This window comes from Zonotrichia albicollis, unplaced genomic scaffold, assembly GCF_047830755.1.
Source record: "Zonotrichia albicollis isolate bZonAlb1 unplaced genomic scaffold, bZonAlb1.hap1 Scaffold_109, whole genome shotgun sequence".
NCBI lineage: Eukaryota > Metazoa > Chordata > Aves > Passeriformes > Passerellidae > Zonotrichia > Zonotrichia albicollis.
In genome coordinates this window covers 79014-101881 of record NW_027428344.1, presented here as the reverse complement: position 1 = coordinate 101881, position 22868 = coordinate 79014, and the positions used below count along the sequence as shown (strand labels likewise).

Below are 22868 nucleotides of genomic sequence, written 5' to 3'. Positions count from 1 at the left end.
GTCATCTCTGCAGCAGCAGCCGCCTCACTCCTGTCCCAGACCTCCACAGGAGCAGATTCCTCCTTGGGCTGAAGCCCTCAGCCTGAATGAGCCAGCATCAAGGGAGTTACACCTGAAGTCCCATTCCCAGGGGAGCCTAATCTCCAAATTAATAGGTATCTGGGGACGTTGGCTGAGCTTAGAACAAAAATTTCGGCTTTGATTAAGCAGGGCTTAAGTTACACCCTCCAAATTTTAGTTTCCACAAACTGAAGTTTTCCTACAAAATCTTATTTTCTTGGATTTTTGTCAGTCAGTTCTCCTCTGCCACACAAATGATGTTTAATGTGCTACATTTGATTAAAAATGTAATAAATATATCCTTTCTTTCCATATGGGTATTTTCTTCAAGTTTTGCTAACTTTCAATCTTAATTGTTCTTAAGTGATGTTCAACAAGTAAATGCATACCTTTTTAACATATCCTCTTGTTTAATCATGGTTTAATCTGATTTTCTGCTTCAGATTTTAGGGGTCAAAGTACTTGGTTCAAATCCTAGAGCAAACTTGTTTTCTGTGCTTCCTTTGCTTTGTGTTTCCTGATTTTTTTTCCAGGTTGTCCCTAAACTTGCTCAATGTGCTCATACAGTCACTGGTGCTAAGTGCCCAAACTAGCTGTGTAAGTGGAATGTTGTGCACTTGTCATTATAGCATTCAGGCATCAGCAAATATCCCTCATGAAAAAGGAACAGCCCAGAAATATGTTTCTCCTTCAACTGAAATCCTATTGTATTCTGCTACTACCTTTTTTTCCCCCCATAGTTCCACAGACTGGACTAAACTTACCTGTAAAAAGAGAAGGAAACAAGAAAACAGCACAGAGAATTTATATGGTTCAGAGGAATATGTGCCTAATGTCAGAGAATGGTGGATTAGAGAAACCAGAGGTCTGACTCACTCTGGCAGTTCCTGACTTTCCTCTGTTTTTCTAGAGAAATGCACAAACACTTGGTGAAACGCCAGTCCTTGGCATGCACCTGCCTCACTGATAGCTCCCACACACACTGGGGAGGTGGGGATTACGTTGGGAAAGATTTAAAGGAAAAGAGGAAGAGAAAAAAAGAGGATGATAGGACAAAACCATGAGTGAATCCCGCCCACAGGTTCAGGGAATGGTTAAAGGCATTCTAAGGAAGAAAGATGCAATCCTCAGCCACCAATAAACCATTTCTCTCACGAGCCACTGCTAGAAAACACATGCTGAGTCACGGGCTCTATAAGCAGTAATTTTAGGAGAGATGATTGGATAGTGTGAATGGTCCCTTAAAACACTAATCTGCTTTGGAAATATTTTAGGTCATTCAAGGAATACAGAAAACAATCTTCCCTGAAACCCATCTGTCTGTCCAGACAGCTTTGGACCACAAAGAATTAGTTGTTTATTTTGCTCATATTTCTATTAAAAGGTTATATGTTAAACTTAGTTCTAAGGAGAGGAAAAATAATGGCACTCAGCCTCCATCCCCAAATGAGTCCCTCCTAGAATTGTTTCATGTTAAATGTCGAGACTGTTATGCAATTATATTTCAGATTCACACACAGACGTACTGTACTTGCATATTTAACTATGTTTTCCTGTACAAGACCTGCTTTCTGTCTTTTGGACTGATTCACTGGCTGAAATGTCCCTTCTGGCCACATTTAAAATCTTGATTATAATCCTTGATGAAACAGTGAAGTGAACAATCCTTGTATTTAATCATAATAAATTAAACTAATGAGCTTTCCTGGCAGATTTATTACTTCTCCTATGGATGAAATTCCACTGGCTGATTTTATGCAAGCCAAAGAAAGTCTTATATAAGGGGAGGGAGTGGGGGAAGGGGTGCATAATATTTTACTTGAAAACTGAACATTCCCTATACATTCCTAAGAACAACTAGGTTTGTGATTTTTTCCTTCACACTTGTATGAGAACCAGAGAGGAAGAGTCAAAGACAAAGTTCAGGGACTCAGCAGTGGGATGGAGAGGTGTGGGATAGTGCCAGGAATGGTTTTAGCCAGTAGCAGTCCTATCTGACACAAGGAGATAGGCTTTAGCTCTTTGCCATTGCATTCACGTAGTACAATACAGTGCTTTTGGCAGCACTCTAAAATATATACTACAAAATTGCATGTACTTATCTAAGACTATACATGAAAAAAAGGTAATATTTTCACTTAAATCCAAGAAGATATTGAAGTACTTTTCCTTTTTCATCAGGGAAAGCAGCTTAGGATGGGGTCTGGTCTTGACTCCGCAGAGATTTTTCTCTGTAATACAAAGACAAAGCCTGGATCCTGAGCTGTAAGTAGAATCAGATAGGAGGGCTTTCCTCCTTGAGTTTCCTGGTCCCTTTCAAAAGTAGGCACAAGACAAGAAGTATCCCCCTCTTCACATTTGTCTCAGGGCTGTACTAATGTTGGCTGATAGCAAACCAGAAGAAGACATACCACAAAGTAAGGAGACACATTGTCCAAGAGAGCTGTGACCATGCATGAACTCAGATGGGTGATTGTTAGCAACAGGATTGCAGAAGGTGTAGCAATAAACAACGTTCAGTGCATGAAAGGGCACAAAAATCTCCATATCCAAGTAATAGTAATTTGCCCTTGCAATTCTTTCCCTTCTTTTTCTCCTGACAATCAGATAAAGTGTGGGAGGCCATCTGTCTGCAAGAAGACAATCATGGCTCTGCCATCCCCAGTAGGGTGAACTTAGTCACTGCTCAAGGAGAATCACAGGTCTGAGTCAATTACTGCAGATTTCTACACACAACATGCTTGCTTCTTTGCTCCACTCAGATAGAAAACTATTTTTAAATGCAATCCTATGACTTTGTTTTCAGACCTCTTGTAATAAAACAGGAATTGCTTAATGTTTCTAGTTCTGAAATTTTAGTCATTCTTGCACCATCACTTTAGACCATGTAGTGCCGGTCCAAGGACATGGCTAAAATTTGTTGATGTGCCTTTCAAAGACCAGTCAATTTGTAAGCACTTTGTTAAAAGAAATGAAAAATGTTGTTTTCTGTTGCAGATAAAACTTGTTCCAGACACCAGCAGCAAACTCGGGCATCAAAGAATTTCTGGTCCAGTGGAGCCCTCACAAGCCTAATCAATACTTCAATTGGATACTGCCTGGCAGGGCACCATCTCTGTAATAATCTTCTGACTTCCTTCTCATTCTGTGAAATATCAGGTGAGAAAAATTCCCAATCCAGAAACAAACCAAGACACAGAGATATACAGCACAAGCAACAGTGGGAGAGCTGGGCAGCTGCTTCATCGCAGGGTTACAGGCTGCTGGCATTTGACTGACATTCCTACAGCAAAAGACAAACAAGCTCTGGCTACTAACATTCATTTTTCTCTCTCCTGCATACCTCTCTCAGAAGTGGCAAGCCTCTGATAATTGCTTCTGGATTCTCCCCTAAGAAATGGGTAAGTGCACTGTGCAAATGCAAACACAACAGAAAGAGAAGAAATTATATTAAATTCCAGTGTTCTTACTTTCTTCTTGTCTAGGTTAGCTGCTGCTGGGTGAGTATGGATTCAGCATGGTATACATGGAGAATTTAATTAAGGAGGGCCAATGAAAGCAAACCTTTCCCTGCTGCAGGAAGCAGTTATACAGAAAAGTAAATTTTGATTGTTCTTCATTCTTGAACTCTGTTTGATTACATCTGGTAAATATTGTGCCCTAAAGTCATTTAATTATTCAGTTTTTCCACTTTTAAATAATATTAGTGCTGTATGAAAGGTTACCTGGAGGGCCAATTTTAATGGCTGAATACATCCTGAATAAAAATATTCAAAATTATTTCCAAATGTTTACCAACCCCAGCTTTAATAATATTCTTTTACAAGCATAGTTAAATTTCAATGTGTACATCAAACTTCATTCATTTTTCAGATTTAACTGCTGGGCTACTCCAGTTGTGGATTTCTGGATATTTTGGAAACAGGTGGCTGTTAAACTAAGTTCTGGTTGAGAGGACAGTATTAATCAGTATATTGCAATCTGCAAGACACTTAAGACTTGGATCCCGCATTAAATCCAAATCTACCCTCACAAGACACTAATTATGGAAATGCATTCGTATATTTCAGTGATATTAGTTACACATCGGCATCTGCCTCAGACAGACAAATTAAAAAATACTGCTGCAAGTTAAACATGGGGCTCTTAGACACATGGGAAGGGAGATGCAGCACCAGGCTACCACCCTTTGCAGTAGAATTTCATTTCTATGCAGTTATAATTGTTTCAAAGATGATAGATAATTTCCAAATACAATCACAGAATAAAAACAGACAAAAATCAGAAGTTAGCTGAAACCTTTCAGTATAAAAACCTCGTATTTTTACATTGATTAAAGTCTCAGACTGAGCAAGTATTCATTTGGAGTCACTAGACTACACTCTCCATCATTTTACATGCTGCTATGTTGTGCAATAAAAAGTATAGGAAGCACAGCAGTATCTGTCAAAAGTATTGGCAAAAATAAGGCACTCAATTTCAGCAATTTTGCTAGTTATAGTATAAAAAATTGTGCTATTACCCTGCCTATAATAAATAATAATCTTCACAAGGGTTTGAAAAAATGATATTACAGTCATGTGAATTCATAACTCTCAGGATATATAAATGGAGAATAATATCTAAGGTAAGCAAAGCCTTCTGAAGCCTTCCCTTACTAATCACAGTCATGCAGTAAAGACAGTGCAAAGTTCAGCAAAGCCAGCTGGAAGTCTTCTGTGAGCCTCAGGAAGGATTGATCAGACCACGACAAAAGCACTTCAGTCAAACATAAATAGAACTCACATTCATTCAATAATGGTATATCACTAGTTTAAAAGACAAAGAGCTTTTCTATCTTCTAAAAAAAGAACATCTGAGTTGAGAGTGTGATGTAAAAACCCTCACAAGTAGATGAATCAAAATGGATTTTCACCATCTATTGGGTCACACATCTGTAACCCAAGCCCCTTGGTTCCTGATAGATTTAGTGTCTTTTCCAAATCATGAGACACTTTCCTGTTTAAATTGCTGAGGCTTTACTTTTAGCACTGCAACAATAGGGGCGATTCAGGCAGAGGTAACTTTCTTCACAGGAAAGGAGATCTGGTACAGCTTGAACCCATTGCAGAAAGAAAAAAGAAGAAAAAAAAAGAAAAAAGAAAAAAGAAAAAAGAAAAAAGAAAAAAGAAAAAGGAAAAAGGAAAAAGGAAAAAGAAAAAGAAAAAGAAAAAGAAAAAGAAAAAGAAAAAGAAAAAGAAAAAGAAAGAAAAAGAAAAAGAAAAAGAAAAAGAAAAAGAAAAAGAAAAAGAAAAAGAAAAAGAAAAAGAAAAAGAAAAAGAAAAAGAAAAAGAAAAAGAAAAAGAAAAAAGACTGGCAACAACCATGTAATTTGTCAAAGTGAAAGGCAAATATTTGACAAGGTTAGATAGACTCAGATAGACTTCTCCAAAGGAATAACATGTGCACCCTTACTGGCAGCAGGACTCTGCTGTGATGAATATATCTGTTTCTTCAGGCCTCATGGGAATGTGGACCTGGGATTGGTGGTGCTTGTCTCAAGCTGAGGTGTCACTTGGACTGGAGATCTGGTTTACAACCACACAAAAACAATCAACCAAACCCACCCAGACAAAAGGGACATGTCTATATTTTTTGTCTCTGAACTGAAATTCTCTGAAGTGACTGGATGTTGATGAGCTTCCTGGTCAAAGAATGGACTTTCCTTGAGGTACCTCTAGTGCCCATTCTGAGCACCACAAGAGATGCTACAGGGAAACAGAAAGTTAAATCTCTGCAGAAGCTCCAGGTTATCAGAACACAATGTGAAATGGTCACAGCCACTTCTTCCTCAGCACACCTTCTCATACCACCCTCTTTCAAAGTAAGGGGGAGAGAAGGAGAATAATCCTCAGCCAGCAGAATTTTTGATGGAAAGTCCATCTGGTTTTGCAGGCATGAGAGAAGACAAAACCTGGATCTCCTGAGGCTAATGACAGTTTGGAAACTACACTCCAAAGTCTTCACTGTGTTAACAATTCATTTCAGGAAATAAAAAATAATAGGGAATGAGGGTGAATGCTGTACTTCACTAGATGAGCAGTCCTGGAAAAGATTCCAAGAACTCCTTCATATATTTGAGAGTGCTACTGGCACCAAAATCATCTTGTTTTACTGTGATATTGCTTTCACCTAGGTGGATAAATGTTCAGCTTCCAATTTCCAAACAAATATCATCTCACTTGTGAGGTTCTTTGTCTTCCAAACAAAGATTTAGCATTTTGAGTTTTTCCTGAAGAATTTCAGCCTGATGGATATTGGCAGTAGAAGGCATGTTACATAATGCATGAAGAAAAAGATGGACACAAGAAGTGTCAGTTTTCCATTTTATACCCTTTCCCCCTGCAGCCTTTGAAACATATTTTATGCAGTTTCTTTATAATTCATACAAATATATAAAGGCTAACCCTTCACATTAGGCTCTCATGAATATACCATGCAAATTCATATGCAAAGCAGATGTAACCCTCAGGCCATTGCCACATGCCCATCTGTAAAAGAGGTACCACTGTGTCAGGCAGCATTTTGTTGTTTCTGGCAATCCCTCTGAATTTAAGTCGGTAATGAAACAAAATGGAACAGACAAAGGCAGTATATTTTACACTCCTTTACACTGGAAGTACAAGTACAGATCAACACACTGTCTCTAACCTTATGGGATTTTTAGCTGTCTCCAGGGTAAATAAATCAGCCTCTACTTTTGTTCCTTCTCTTAAAAATGCCCACAGTTCTGTCAATGATTTGAAAGTAGTGGTGTAGCAAGATATTATCTCAAAAACTGATTCCATATGTACAACAAACATCCTTTATTTCAAACACACATATATTTGCATTGCTTGCTCAGAGCTAGACTGCAACAAAACAAATGGATGATCTCATTCAAGAAAATCTTCTTTCTAATGATACATGTTTTCATCATATATTTTGATAAAGGAAATACCTTATCTTACTAAGAACTGGTCATTACATGAGTGTTAATATGGAACTGAAGTATCTGAAAATGTTTGCTTCAGCATGATCCAAAACCAACTGAAACCACTGGAAAGACTTTCAGTCTTTCCTGAACTTAGTCTTCATCCCTTCCAGGCACCATACACTCTCCTGCATTGATACTCCCACCTAAATAAAGTTGAAATATTTGTGCATCAAAGACAATTAGTCTGAGAAAAGCAAGAACAAAAAATACTTTCAAAGAACAGTTTCTACTAAAAATTTAATATCAGTATTTTACCACTAGGCTAAAACAGCATAATACAACCATGAATGTTGACATAAGACATGCATTAAAATCTTAATTAAAGTGCATTCTGCATAACAGCAAGTCTTGGCAGTGCAAGCCATCTACAAAACACTATGAATTGCATTTGAAATTTGAAGAGTGTGTGGAATTCTTTTTAAAAAAAATACATCATTTTTCTCAAGAGACAAGGAAGTTTAATAGCATTAAAATTGCCATGCACTTTAAGTTTGCCTGAAATTACACACATATCATACAATTTGGTACTTATAAATGTTATTATTTATCTTACCCAAATCTATCGTGCTATCTAGGCTGAGGTCCCAGTAAACTGATGTTTTTGCAGAAGGGCTTAACACTTAACGCTCTGATCCAACAAATTCCCTCCACCATAATCTCTTTGGAATTCATAATTTATTATACTTAATGAGACTTCTAACATGCAGAAAATTAGACAAGTCGTTATGTCTTCAAAGGATCACTTCCTGCCAGGCAAAACTAAGAAAGCAGCAGACACTCAGTAGAGGGATGGATGATCGCTCAGGCTCAGACAAACAGCTCAATTTTTTTTTAATGTATGAATTAATCATCTCCAGTTACCTCTTATGAAGCCATTGCTGCTTAGTTTTTACATATAACTGTATGACTCAAATCTTTATATTCAAGTGTTGCACATCTGTCAATTAGCATTAATGTGATACAAGGCTCTCTATTTTAGGCTTTATGCGAGCTTAAAGTAGTTAATTTCCTCTCAGGTGCTCCTAAGCATTGAGCTTAACTTCAAAACACTTCTCTCTCTTAAAACTTCATTTATCTCTTTGTCAGCAGAAATTCTGTTTCTTTTAAACAAATACTGTTGTGTTGACACCATGACAACCAATTTGCACAGCAATAAAAATATCGTCCTTGTCCTCCACTGCTTCTTCCCTTCCTTTGGATCTCACATGCACAGTGCTGGATCAGGACTTAAAGGGTCTTCACCAAAAGAGACCACCCCAGACATCGTTCCTGGGGAACATCAACTGGTTCAAATTAAAGGCTTAGATTCAGACTGACACTCAGAAAACTGCTCTTGCTTGAGCCAATTCATCTCCATAACACAGAGGAGGAAGTGGCCCTTGCCATGTAAGAAGGGCTATTGCACCCTTGTGAGGAAGCCATTGTGCTGTCTGTGCTTGGTTATGGTTTTATTTTAGAGGGAAGCATACTCAGTAAACCTGGTAAAAGGAAGCTATGAGAAAAATGGGAAGATGCTAAACCAGGGTTGAGGTCAGCAAAAAACAGATGCCAGTGTAAGAAGGTGAGCCATATTCAGAAATAATAGGATATGAGTTTACACTAGGGAAACCAAGTGTGGTAGGATTGCACGTGGAGACAAGATTCTGGTGTGAGGATCTTACATTTTCAGCCCTTTCTTTTCTCCAGAGATTAATTTTCAGGGTCTGATGTGGTTTCCACTTTTCCATTCCTATATAACAGATCTTGGTTTCACTTCCTTAGGCTATGGGACCAATCAATCTGAAAGGAGAAAAATGGGAGATGAAAATGCTGTTTACCCACGTTTACCCACATTTACAGCTAAATATTTGCTCAGAACTGCCCATTCTTTCCTAAGGGGACTTTGGAGGAAGAGACTGGAAACAAGATACAACAAGACTCATCTTGTTTTTTTTCAGCCTCTAACACTGCTCCAAGATAGGAAAAGCAGAATGTGGGAATGTGCAGAATTAGGGAAGACCTATTGAGCCACCAGCTTTTGTGACCAGCATGGAATCAGTGTTAGCTGTTTTTTCCTTTGGGGCTGAAGGACGGGATTTAGCATCTGGAATGATTTTTTTGTGCTATGGTTTCTTTAACTGCTGCCTTTGCAATGTACCAAAGAAGCCAATGCTTCTTGAGATTTCCTCTGCATTTACCTTTTCTCATTAGAATTTATTTTAATAATCACACATTACTCCAGAGCAGCAAAAACGTGCCCTTGTTTCTGTCAGAAACATTGCACTTGGTATGCAAAGTTGTTTTTAATCTTCAGATTGGTCTGCATACGTATAGATAGCGCCTTACAGCACTGTTTTTGCAGATTTAATGGGGAAAATGTACGTACTGGGGCAAAGTAATTGGATTTCGGCTGAGAAGCTGCATTTGAATGAAATCAATAAAGATTCTGTCATCTAATATTTTAAGTTTGGTACAATGTGTATACTGCAGGTCAGTGTAAATTCATTAAAAAGATCAATGCGATGAAATTTGTCTTGGGTGCCTTGAAATATCCTAGGGTGACTTGAGAGGAAGTTGCCAAGGAAACAAGAGATGCAACTCAGAGAAATATTTAGGTGTTTTAACTTGATGTCTGAATTCTACTGAGTTTCTGAGATAGTATAATATAGGAAGTTGTCATGGAAACAAAATTCAACAAGTGGTTAATGAAGAGCCAGGCCAGGCAATTCCTGCAGGTGGCTGTGTCAAACAGTTTGGACCAGAACATCCTTAAAAAATGAGAACTCTCCACAGGTCCTTGGTTGTTGGTTTTCACAGCAAACAAGAAGAGGAAATTATGCTTAGGCACCAAAATGGTAGATACATTCTCAAAACTGCTAACAGACAGACATCTTTATAGATATGTTAATTTTTGATGATATAAACCATAACTCCTTAACCAGCATCTAGAAGCTCTCCTACAGGTAGTCAACCTGCTTTAAAGTTCAGATATAATTCTCTTGTATTATTGTCCATATTAAATGAAACATTTTAATTAAAAATACTTTTAAAACTCAATTTGTATCTTAATTGATGCCTCTTCCAAAGGCTTTTTGTTTGACATGATGTTTTGGTTTTGCTCTTTTACCCTAGGTTTAGCCTCATGTGTACTTTTCTTCAATAGTAAATCCTTGCCAAACTTATTTTAATTTCTGTAATAGAACATAACAGTCATTTTCCAGGATCATGCAAGCATCAATATTTTTCTTCCTTTATTATTCCATTTCAGCCTCTCAATTTCCTGTCTCATTAGGTCTGAGGCATTTGTTAGCATGTGTACAGTGCTTTAGGGCCTCAGCACTGAAAACCCATAACTTCCTATCAAATTCAAAGGAGAAATCTAAGAACACATACAGTAGCATGCAATCCATATTCTTTTTTAATGCATTGAGGAAACCATGGCATTGGCAGTCTCAAGGAGATTAGCTGATACAGGCTCCATAACTAAACATGCAGAAGGCATTTCATTCTGTTATACACAGAAATAAATATATATACATTCTGTTCTATGCAGACAGACCACACCTAATGAATAGATAAGATAGAAAGGTAATCTAAATACTTCTGCATGGAAACTCCTTTCACAAAGTTACTTAAAATTCACAATAATTTTATTTCCTCAATGGAATACCCTCAAATAGTTGTTCCTGGGAAGTATTTCATATCTAACACTCATACTAAGAACATAATACTATTTCATTTGCTAAAAAGGCTCCTGACCATGATGTTTTAGTTTCAGTCTGTCATTTGTTAAATATAAGGCTTTTTGAGACTTTTCACAAACATTTTTGTCTGCCTTGAACAGCAAGGGATTAAGATGCCAAGTACTGGATGACAATATTTGTAGCTACCTCACTATTTTCAGTTATAGCTACAATTGTGAAATTTACATTATGTCATTTCTGCCAGCTACACACACACACACACACACACACACACACACACACACACAGACACAAGTGGGACATTTTGAAGCATATCTGTGCTTGCATTGGAATGAAGTTAAATAAAGTTTGTGTCATGTGCTTGGCTATATGCCTTTAATGAGGTTTAGCTTTTTCATGAACACAGAAAAATCTTCTCTTTGATCCCTCCACCTCCTCCTCACCACTGTACCACAAGGGTGACAAATGTTGGTGAAGCATCCACACATCTGTGGTCCTGTCTCCCTCTGCCTGCTGCCCCAGGTTGTTCCTCATTTAGTGCAGCTGCACTGATGGTGAACAGGAGAAAAAATAGGAAATCCTACCCAAAAATTCAACATTTCTAGCTCAGCAAAACCCTTCCAATTTGTTATAAGATTTTTGGGAGGTTTTTTTGACTTAAAGAAAGGGAACGTAAGATGGAATATTGCTTTCAAATCTGTCTTCACATGAGCTTCACAAGGTCCAGATGGATGCTTGGATAGAAGAAAAAAGAGAATCAAACTTTCACAATCTCAATGAAATTGTGGAAATATCAGCACTTCCCCATTCCTCTGAATAAAGATTTCCAGGAAAATTTCAGCTTTTATGTAAGTTTCTGGACTTCATGGTCATGTAGAAAAGTGCTTAAAAGGTTTAGAAAGAGAGGACGATAGGCTAAGCCTTGTATAGGATTTTTTGTATGCTTTTTTTAACATCTACACATTATTGAGAGGCTGAAAGCATGATACATGAATGATTGGCAGTGGTCAATTATCAAGACTCCAAATGTAAACCATATTTAACATGAATGCATGCCCTTGGAAACCACACACAATCTCTTTTACCATCAATCCTTCCAGTAGAAAATCAAAATAGAAGTAGGATTTTACCAAGCACCAGATGACATCCCTGAGCTGTGAAGGGTACAGTAAGATAAAGAAAGGAAAAATAATTCATTGTCATTCCCAACATAGTAGTTAAGCCTACCTTGCCCTTAAATGTATTTCGCAAACTGTATGATTCCGTAATTGTACAGCTTTGTGCTAAAGATAATACAATAACCTTGAATTGTGCTTCATAGCAACACAATCAATTAACTACTTATATGGACAAACACTTGAATATATTGCATTGTGTCTGGATGCTCCATTACACTTCTCTTGCAGACTGCATTCAATTAACTCAAGGCTGCTGCAAGTTCCTGACCATGCTGCAGAATAAAATCCTTCAGTGAAAGGGTGTTTGCCCTTTGTGTGTCAAGATATTCAAACTTTAAACTTGAATGAGTCCTCTGAAAGTTTAATTGAAACACTATTAGTGCTAGAAAGTCTCTTTTTAAGGCCTGTTGCAGTTTAAGGCAGCTGAGGAAGCAAATCTGACTCTGGCTCACTGCTCATTGCCCAAAGATGATGTAGTCAGCTGGATAAAGGCAAAAATGCATCTTTCTTTGCTATGCAGTCAAATGCCATATGTTCTCTGGATTTTATTTTTTTAATAGCTTTTATTAGAATTTATCAACTTCTTGAGATCCTAGGTAAAGGGGTATGGGAATTAAGAACCTTAAATTTAGGTGGTTTTTAATCTTCTCTACTATTTGTATTAGCTTACAAGAAAAAAGGTGCTATGGGAATCCTGGGATACAAAGTTATGCTATTTTATTAATCATCTGTCCGTTTTAAATGCCCACATAGGCCAGCATTTATGTAAGAATCATCGGCATCACTGGGTTTCTTGTATTCTTTGTAATGACCAGTGCTACTATGTTCAGTCAGGGGTAACAAATTATACTTTACCTAACTAATACAATTATAATTTCACATTTTGACTACTCACATAAAGCAATTTGCATCCCATACACAAATTTAATGCTTGCACCTGTGAAATTGGCAGCAGTTCTATAAAGAAAACTGATTCCTTATGAATGATTTTTCAAACTGTAAATGTGAAAACTCAACCTTAAAAAAATTCAACAGTCCTTTTTCCATTAATGTAACTTTCAAAATTAATAGGTCTGTGAGCTTTTTATTCTTGAAAAACATAGTGGAGAGAGGCCAGAGCTGTCTTCCCAGGAGAAGTCTGTTAAATAATAAATATAAACCCCAATAACTTTCAGGCACTTCAAACCAGGCACAAAATACAGAAAATGCTCAGCAGTTAGTCAGTAGATCAGAACCAGGGATTCTAGTAATTTTTATTCACTGGCGCAACTCAGGGCAGTTTGTCTCTCACTGAACTGCTGTTTACACGAAGCATCCGCACCAGAAGAACATTTTAAACATCTTGTGTATGGAACTTCCCACTAGGAAACAGCTGGTGATATGGCAATTTAACAAAAATAAATTAAATCTATACATGACCTTCTCAAAGGCAGAGCAGTTTGCCAGTGTTTTGGGGAAAATTCTCCTGTTGATTACATCCTCTTTCACAAATTTTCAGGTCTCTTCTGATCTGCAGACCCTCCCTGCATCTTCAAAGTAAGGACTCATGGGTAAATTGAAGCCTGTGGCCAATTGACCTGGCAGGGACTGAGCAAGAAAATCCACATCAAAGGGTACAGGGAATCCAGTCAGCCCCTTGCTCAGCATCAAGGCAGGAGTCATGCACTGTAGGATGTGACTCGTGCCCAGGATGTGAAAGCCAAGCCTCTGGCAAAGCTGGTGTGGTCTGCTCTCAGTGAACGATGACAGGACAGAGGACAGAGATAAGGCTGCTAAATGCCAGTTGTCCCTTGCTGGGGGGCTGCAGCATCTGGGGTGGACACCTCCAGCAGTGAAACCTGCTTCTCCTCCATCGGAGAAACTAGACCACCTGCTATCAAACACATCTGGTGCAGGGTCTGCTCACCCTGACTGTGGCATCCTTCGTTCCAGGTGGAGAAATCCTGACCTCTTTCTTTCTTGCCCAGCACTTTTCAGCCATTCCCTGCACTGGACAGAACTGCATTGCTGAATTGGGCCACCTCTCAGCAGCGACCTTGACTTTAGACTGTGCCCCTCACTGGGCAAGCAAAGATCTGTTCAGAGCTCACATAAGCACAGGTGAAAAGTTGAAGTGTGCTACTGACAGAGAGATTTTTACTAAAATGTATGTGAGAGCCTGAGTTAGCCTGTGGTGAAAACATGGTCTCAGTCTAGATACTCCATCACAAGAATGACAGATCCAAAGTGCACCAATGCACTGTCCTAAATCACACTGTTGCTAGTGCCAGGAAAGGAAAGCAAGTAAAGCAAGGAGGTAAGGACAAAACATGATGAGTGAAAATATGTATGTGTATCCATAAGCATATGTGCCCACCCTACACACACACTACATAACCTAATTGCATTTCCCATGATAACACCTTCAGGAAGACAGTTCAATTTCAGCCATGAAACATAGCCCCATTTTTTGGGGTATGTCAACTGATTTCAATGGGCAGTTTACTAGTTGATAGTTTGAGGCTGAAGGAAAGAGTTTCATTCATTTCACTGAGGGTAATCGTGGTGTGCAAAGGCACTGATTAAAATTATTAACTGAAAGAGGGTCAGAAGTGAGAGAAAATCTCTCTGCACCTCCTGCCTCTACTCACTTCCTGATCCTCGGCACTGGGTTCCTCAACCTTTGCCACAACTTGCTGGTAAATAGTCTGGGCTAAAATTAGGTATATAGGAAAGGGTAGGTGTTACCATCTGGTGCATGTTGTTAATTCTTGATGGCCCGATAACATCTATTTTTGATGTTCTTTATTAGCTTTCAGGGGAGGAGAACACAGGGATGGGGCTCTAGTGCCACCATCAGTGGTTTGCAGTATTTTCTGCTTTTCTTCAGTTAACAGCCACCTCTGTCACAGCAAAGGAGTTTAAGAACACGCTAGGTAAGACAAGTGACCATGACAATATTTGAGATATTAGCCTTAATTTCAGTGCTTTGAAATCACCACTGCTTTTTCTCAACTGGTTCTGAACTCTCCGTTTTCATTCTCCACCTACAATCATGCTCCCAAAGATGGAGTAAATGAGCCAGATAAGAGACTTAGCACACATAAATCTCAGCCTCTTAGTAGGTAGTAAGCATGTAAGTGATGGTTCTTTAAAGACAACAGCTGAAGGCCTGAGCTGCCTTTTTGATCTTTTACATTATACATGGCTAAGTATTTTGCATCATGCTCAGCTAAGCACACTGCAAACAAAACCTGGGAAGAGAAAATAACTCAGAAATTAACTCAGACCTCTCAAACTAAAGAGAATCTTCATCATAGGTCAAATTTTCAAGTGAAAAGTTCATTAAATATTTTAAAGGTTAAAAGAGGCTACCTTTTTAATACAAGCTTGGCATGCATTACAAGTTTTCACCTGGAATCCTAAGCTTTATACTGACCCATTACTTTGGAATTCCAGCTTTATGTAGACTTACTCTCATCTTGCACATCCTCATAAAAACTCCTTCATTGCATGCTACCAGTCATCTCTTCCTAGAGCTCATGTTGGTCATACTCAGTAATTATCATTCTTCTCCAAGGTGACAGAGATTCACTATGACACCAGCTGTGACAATTAAGTGCCTCATCCTCTAATGAACCAGATGATGCAGCAGTCCAGCTCTCAATCCATTGAGCTGCCATCCTGGCTGGGTGCCTCTGCCATCTTGACCTGTCTGCCCAAAGCCCTTCCTGAGAAAGCTTGGCTGTGTTCTTCCAAGTGCATGAAAAAGCCAACAAGCCAAGCACCGCTTTCAGGACTGGCAAGTATATTTGTTTTCAGCATCTCTGCGGTGAGTCAGTGAGACAGATGTACTCTGGAGGGCTAGCAAAGTCACATTGCCTTTTTATGAATAGCTGAGATATTCAAAACTGCAAAACAGCTTCCCAGAGGAGGCAAATGCACCCCAGCCTGAGTCGGCTTAGGCCCTCCTGGAAGGCTCAGTGTCTGGAAACATTAAGAAGTAAGAAATATCAACAGCAACTGTAAATGTCAGCAAAGAGAGTTACTACTCACAAGTGATACATTAAAGATCCCCATCCAGTGGGAAAACTGTATCTGATATTAAGCTCTCCCCAGACATAGAGCTTTGCTACAGAAAGATGGAATACTTGCAACTGAAATAGATAAATGCTCTGGCTGCTTTTAGAAAGCCTCCTGAATTATGTGCCTTTTTCAGTCTAAAGAGATTTATAGCTCAACATGAGCAGGCTCTACTAGAACAATCAGAAAAAAGGGAATGTCTGCAGGTGACAGTGTTACCCAACTCCAGCACACCATGTGACCTAGAAGCAAGAATTGTTAGATACTTAGCTCAATATTTCTAAAATTGTGGTCTGTGATGTTTCTAAGGGTCAATAAAAGATACAAAAGAAGTTTACAATGTTAAATATCAGGAGCAGCTGCAGTTCATTTCTAAAGGAGGTGGGTTTTGGATGTGGATTATAACACGAGGCTGCAATGTTCACAAGATGAGGAACTCATACACCCTCAGCTGCCACCAGCAGCTCAGTTCCTTCAAGGTAAAGCATTAATTAAAATCACATGTAGCTGGCAATTATAGTCTGGTTTGGTACCCCTGTAAGACATGGAAGGAGCTATGTCTGATGCAGTGAGTAAAAGTGTTGGGATTACATGGAAAAAATGAGTCAAAAAATAGTCACAGATGGTTTAGAAAATACTACGCCTGACTTATAGGGAGCTATCTGTTGTTTTCTAGTCTGAATAAGCTGAGAAATTCACAGAAAGGATGATCAGTGATGAGAAAAGTGGACACCAGAAGCTGTCAGGCAAAGGCTTTGTTTGTGTAATGTAGCAGCATTTCATCAGCTTCCAAGAAAATTCACAAGTTCATTCCAGTTGAGGACCATCACATGCGTTGCTGCTATGAAGAAATGAAAGAAAAAAGGTCTTGCAAATATGAAACTATCACCTATAGTACCCACTGAGAGAAAAACTAAATAGTTGTATCCCTAAATCTTATTCACATACCCCTTCTCTCACAAACAGACACGCAGAGTATGCAGAAGAATAAGGACTGCTTGCTAATCCCTGGCTGTTGCAAAGGAAGATAAGTAATCCTCTGTAATCAAATCTGTATGAAGCCTCCGTTTCTTCATAATAAAGCATTCATGTTACAGATGCCCTGCCAGATTTTACCATCTTGCCTTTATATTGATTCTTAAATAGGAAAGCTATCATACTTCTGACTGCTTCTCATAAGGAGACTAATTAGATTATTTCATCATCTGGTTCATCAAAGAAGGAAATACTTAAGTGTCACAGCTGGTCTCAAACTAAATATCTAGTACCAAGATTTCAAGTGAAAATTATTACATCTTCATTGGGTAAGCATTTCATAAATGGCTAGTAAAAAATTATGAAGATAACAGATATAATCTCACATCTTTGGGCTGCAAAGGGAGTCAACTCTGCAAATGCATTTGGATTTATTTTCTCTTGCTTTTGCTAGTACTATCATCAAAGAGATTTTGTATAATGAAGAGATCTGAAAAGCTGAGAGAGCTATTTAGATTTCTGGCAAAGATTTATGACTGAGAATTAAAAACTCTGAGGCAACATCTTCATTTGAAGTGAATCTCTTGTTATTGATGCAACCTTTCCAATCAGAGTACTCACCACGATGGAAAGATAAACTACAAAAAAGCACATCCATCCCCCTTGCAAAGGAGCCATCCCACAGCTCAATCACTATTCACTGCCCATCATTCCTTTCTGAATTTGTAAAAGATCTTCCTCTTTTGCACACACTGTGTACATTCAGCAAATCCTCCTGTAAAGAAACTCGTGTGACAAAGCCACAACTTTGTTGTGCTTCACCTTCTATATATACACAGAGGAAAAGGCAAACTACTCATGTGAAAGAAGAGTTTGTTACCACAGTGATTTGGAGTGAAATGGCCACCTATCACCAGCAGACACTTAGGAAAAGGCCTAGACTTCACAGGGCTACTTAAGACCTCAAAAAGAGCAATGTGATAGTAGGCAAATAATTTCCTTGTAAGAGTGTTCTCATGAAAATCATATGTAAAAGTGGAGTCTTCATATTATATCAAAACCTCAGTAACTTTGTTATGGGATAATATAATCCTATTTCTCTTACAGACCTATAATGTCATTATGTAAATGGCTATACAAAGCCATGATTGTATCAACTAAATGAAATTGTTGTGTAAGACAGTTGCCAGCCTCTGCAAATGAGGCTTTTCAGCACTGTAATACCAGAAAGTTTCCTCCTATAATGCTAGAGGTAATATTAACATTGTTGATTCCTGTGGCATTTTTTACTTTGAGGTTTATCACAATTAACCTTGAAGAGCACAGGACCAAAAAAATAATAAATCTGTGGAAGTTGCATCATGCAGTGAAATTTGTAATAATATTTAGACTCCTCTTATGTTCTACACTCCCTTGACTTTATTAGAAATTTAGAAATCCTCATAAATTTGCTGGCCAGTTTACTTGGTCAAAAATAGCTCCTTATAATCTAAACTCTCTTGGGTACTTTAAAAAAATTAGGCTGTAGGCCTCATAAAAATTTTCAGCTGAAGTTTTGACTGGGTCACTTTGATGTGGAAAAATGTAATTCTTATGTCATAACTATCTTTTTGAAGTTATATGAACCAATAGATGAACCATGAACCTCAGAAAAGGACACATACTTTCTTTCTGAACTCAGCCTAATTTTTGGAGTGCAGAGTAACGGAAGATGCAAATCGTTTAAGACACACAAGCAATAGTTTGAGGGCAGTAAAAGTGCCATAAGAATATTTCCAATTAGCTGTCTCCTGAATTAATGGCATAAAGCTGTTACAAGACAGTGCTATTAAATAAACTGGCAAAATTTTGCGACAAACTTCAGTTAATGATCCTGTAAAATCATGACCCTCGATGCAGATATTTTTAGCCTATTACATCATTAGCTATTCTTAAATTTCTAACTTATCTCTGCCTTTGTGCTGGTTTTACTTTGAATGCATTTCATTTTCTACATAGTAGTCAGTGCGCAGCCATACTTTATGCTGAAAAAAAGGCCACACATGAAGTTCAGATTTTTGTACAATTCTGCAGCTGACCTGTAACCAGCAGTGTGCAACGTCTGCTGTGCTAAAAATGCTGGCCAGGGGACTGCACCCACTCTCCTGGGTTGAAAAATGTCTCCATCTCCAAAAAGGCAAAGAGATAGATCTTTACAATAAAGTCTCAAACATGTGAATGAGCTTGTCCACAGTAATGGTTTAGAGAACCATGAGCACTCCCATGGCACTAGCTGTGAAGTGTCCAGTATTCATTATTCCACTGCCTTTTGGGCACTGTTTTCCACTTTGTTTTCTCCTCTTTACAGACCCTCATTTTCTCATCTCAAAACTGTGTGTTACAGAAATACCCTTTAAGGAAGGACACAGAAGGGTAAAAAGAGATCTAAGATACCCCAAAGTGACTATTCCAGCAATCCCAGGTGCTTAAAGGACTGTAGGCTCCACAGTCTGAGGCAAATGGAGGCAATATTACAGACAAAATGAGAATGTATGACCTCCTTCTCCCTCAGCAGAAGTTATTGTTTGGGTTTTACACAAGAAAAGGAAAACTGAATATGCGTGCCTGACATCAAACCAGTCATAAGCAATACTGCTATTTTACTTTAACACAATTTACTTACTGACATGGGAAAAAGGAAGACATGCCACTGCATATTGAACAATAGCAGAGAAAAATCTTACTCAAATATTTGCCTTCACAGCATTTTAGTAGTAGTATTTCGTGGTAATCACATATCCTCTGAACAGAGAGAGACATAATTCTCTCCCAGGATTTTCCTGGGAAGCTGTGAGAAGGCTCAGAGAAAACAATTCTTATCTCTACTTGCTGCACCTGTTGTTATGCACCTGTGGAATGTGTTACAGAGATTATTTACCAAAGAGTGATTTCTTAATTGGACTCTGGTGATGGTGTTTGGATTGATGACCAATGAGGTCAAAGCTGTATTGGACTGCTTGGCATGGGCAATGGGTTTTTCATATAGTACAGGAGAGTGTAGCAAGAATAAAGTGATTGATCAGCCTTCTGCAACCGTGGAGTCAATGCTCATCATTCCCCAGTGGGGACTGCTGCTACTACAGTATTTTAACCATGAATACTATCTCCCTAGCAGATCTGAAAAAGTCTCCTGAATTCTGTCAGGGCTATCATTTCCATAAAGGTCATCAAATGAGGCCTTACTTTCTTGTTTTGTTATCAAACAGGTAGCACCAGAGAAGTGATAAATAAACATTCCCTTGTAGATAGTACTCCTGCTATGGTACTGTTGTTGTCCTTTTTTACTTACAAGTTAGGCAACACAACAGAGAAATCACAAATCACACCTTTCTCTCATGTGGCTTGCACATTTTTATGTTCTTGTGGCAGCAGCCAATTTTGCTATTGCCACAACTTCCCATCCTCCAGCTAACGTTTACTAAGTAGCCCCTCATTCCCCCCTAATCACCAGATGTGGTGTTCATGTTTCCAGTCCCATACCACACAGGATTCATGTTTCCAATCCCGTGCCACACTCTGTTATCTACAGATGTTTGTGGAAACAGATAACAAAAAAATAAATTCAAATCATGCAATTCTACAGACAAGCCTTCCTGACAGTTAAAAGAAATCTACAGGCACCTCCAGTAAAAAATATTTCACAAAATAAAGTTACTAATGTGTAAACGAATATTAGATTGAAGAAAACCAGTTGAGAAATAGAGAAGGAGGAAGGAAAAACTAAGCACCAAAAAACAGAGCTTATGGAAAGTCAAACTTACTTTGTTGTAAGCAAATGCAAATTACTAACTGAAATATAAAAATGGTCTGAAACAAGTAATGGAAATTTCAGATTTTTCTCATCACAGGGAAAGTATGAAAGATGATGCATTTCTTAAGAAAGCATTGTGATTGCAGTGTCAAGACCTCAGTGTCAACAGTGCCTCCCAGCCCTCCTTTTCATAAGACAGGTAGCTAAAAAGCCAAAAAGCCAGAAGGGAGGACCACTACAGAGCTCTGCCTGCAGTTTGGCAGTCAGAGTACTTCCAAGAAAGCCTGGATGTCTTGAGACCAGAAGAATTTTGAATCTCAGCCCTCAGAGCATGGCCCATAACTCTCTAACCCCAAAACAGCCCATGTGCAGGCTCAGACCCAGAGCTGAAAGCCCAGGCTCTGCGGCACATCAAGAGTTCAGCAGGTTAAATAAAAAATGTTGGCGAGTAAAAAGCAACCTTCTTTAGAAAATTTTCAGTCTACTTGAAGAACAACCCTGACAAGAAGGTGATAACCTCAACTCCTTTATGCCAGGAAGGAAAGTCCTCAAAGCTAGGCCCAGCAAAGTGACCTAGCCCCATTAGAACAGCTCTGATGTCATTTTAGTGATGTCAAGGCACATTGAAGCTGCCAAAGAACCCACAGAACCATGCACCTGCCCAACCCCCTGCAGGCTTCCCATGCTTCTGAGATGTGGCCAGGGTTATGGGAACACACCTGGGCAGCTGCTATGCCGTTCACTTATCAGTGACAATGTTACGCTTCCAGAAGATTACAAAGCAAAAATAGATCCATTAAACAGCCCCCAAGCAAGCTTTCAAACCATGCATGGTATTGGGACATCTCTAACCAAATAAATAGTACCTTTTCCCCACAAACTGGTAACCTTAGGACACTGACAAGTAAAAATATGGTGATGTTAAATTTCTAGCAATGCACATACCACTGTTATTCAAAGCACTGCGTACTAGTGATTCGCACTACTCCAACAGGTCAGCTTTGCCTGCACACACACATGCACATACACAATTCTCTCCACAAAAAACTGGCAGACCCAGTCATGGAAACATTGAAGGTCAGGTAGGGGCTGGGTATAGGGCTCTCGGCAACCTGATCTGAACAAAGATGTCCCTGCTCGTTGCAGGGAAGTTGAACTACATGACCTGTAAAGGTCCTTTCCAAATCAAACTATTCTATGAAAAAACCTGCCAGCTGGGACACCACAAGACTTCTTTCAGCAACTGGAACATAGCTTGTGTCCCTTGGCTATTCTCCAGCCCCCTTCCATTCTCCTCCTCTTATGTCCAATCCAAAATAAGCAGTAGGCAAGTCTTTATTGGCATGTTGAGGCTAATGAATGCAATTATCAAGGCAGAGTAGCATTATCTCCTGCAATTTATAGTTGTTTATGTAATTTGGAAATCTATTTTTAAAAGTCAACCCTTTGCTGCTGCTGACACCTATCCAAGCTGAATGCTATGAAGAGGTACGACCTCCTCACTTATCTCACTTCTTTAATAATGTCTAATCTTGCAAAAGAAGTTTTGCTGTTTCCACAGGAGTACATGCCTAGCAATCATTATTCCAAAAACATATCTTACTGATATAATTCTTTTTACTTCACAGAAGTTTAAAAATACAAGTAAAGGTCATATGCTAATTTGACATTTCAAAATCACACTCAAACCTGAAGATTCATAAAAGTTTGATTATGACACTTGATGTACTCCACGTATAGAAAAAGCTTAAAATTACTTCTTTTTGTAATGCAACTGAGTTTTTTTGCAATAACACATAATGTTAAAAGGCTTTAAATAGTAGAGAATACCTAGCCAAAGAAACTTTTACCATTGTCCTGCTAAAACAACAACAGATGTACCAAACAACATACTTTCTGAAAATTCTTCAGTAATCACAGTTGTCACTTGTTGTCACAAGAAGAATTTAGAGCTTAAAAAACCCTTTTAATTTGTTAATGTTGTAAGTAAAATACACACTCCACCAATTTTTTATTTGAATGTGTGATGCTAGAATACTAAAGAAAATCCCATTTAAAATGGGGGAAACAACCTTACAATTTCTTAGGAACACTGAAGATGTGCA

At 38.6% G+C, this 22868-nt stretch overlaps 1 protein-coding gene across 12 annotated transcripts in view; it reads right to left on the bottom strand.

The window, feature by feature from the left end:
• The window catches only part of LOC141727346 (N(6)-adenine-specific methyltransferase METTL4-like), a 52600-nt gene that overhangs the window by 8499 nt on the left and 21233 nt on the right, over window positions 1-22868 (bottom strand). For 3 of the 12 annotated variants that reach the window (XR_012578375.1, XR_012578373.1, XR_012578378.1), the window contains one exon: window positions 8737-8854. The exons of 3 other annotated variants lie outside the window; for them this stretch is intronic. The gene's annotated coding sequence lies outside the window, so the exon portion shown is untranslated. Of the gene's footprint in view, window positions 1-3403; window positions 3471-5977; window positions 8855-22868 lie in introns of those variants that run through there. 6 more of the 12 variants (XR_012578376.1, XR_012578381.1, XR_012578377.1 and 3 more) reach the window with 3 other exon arrangements.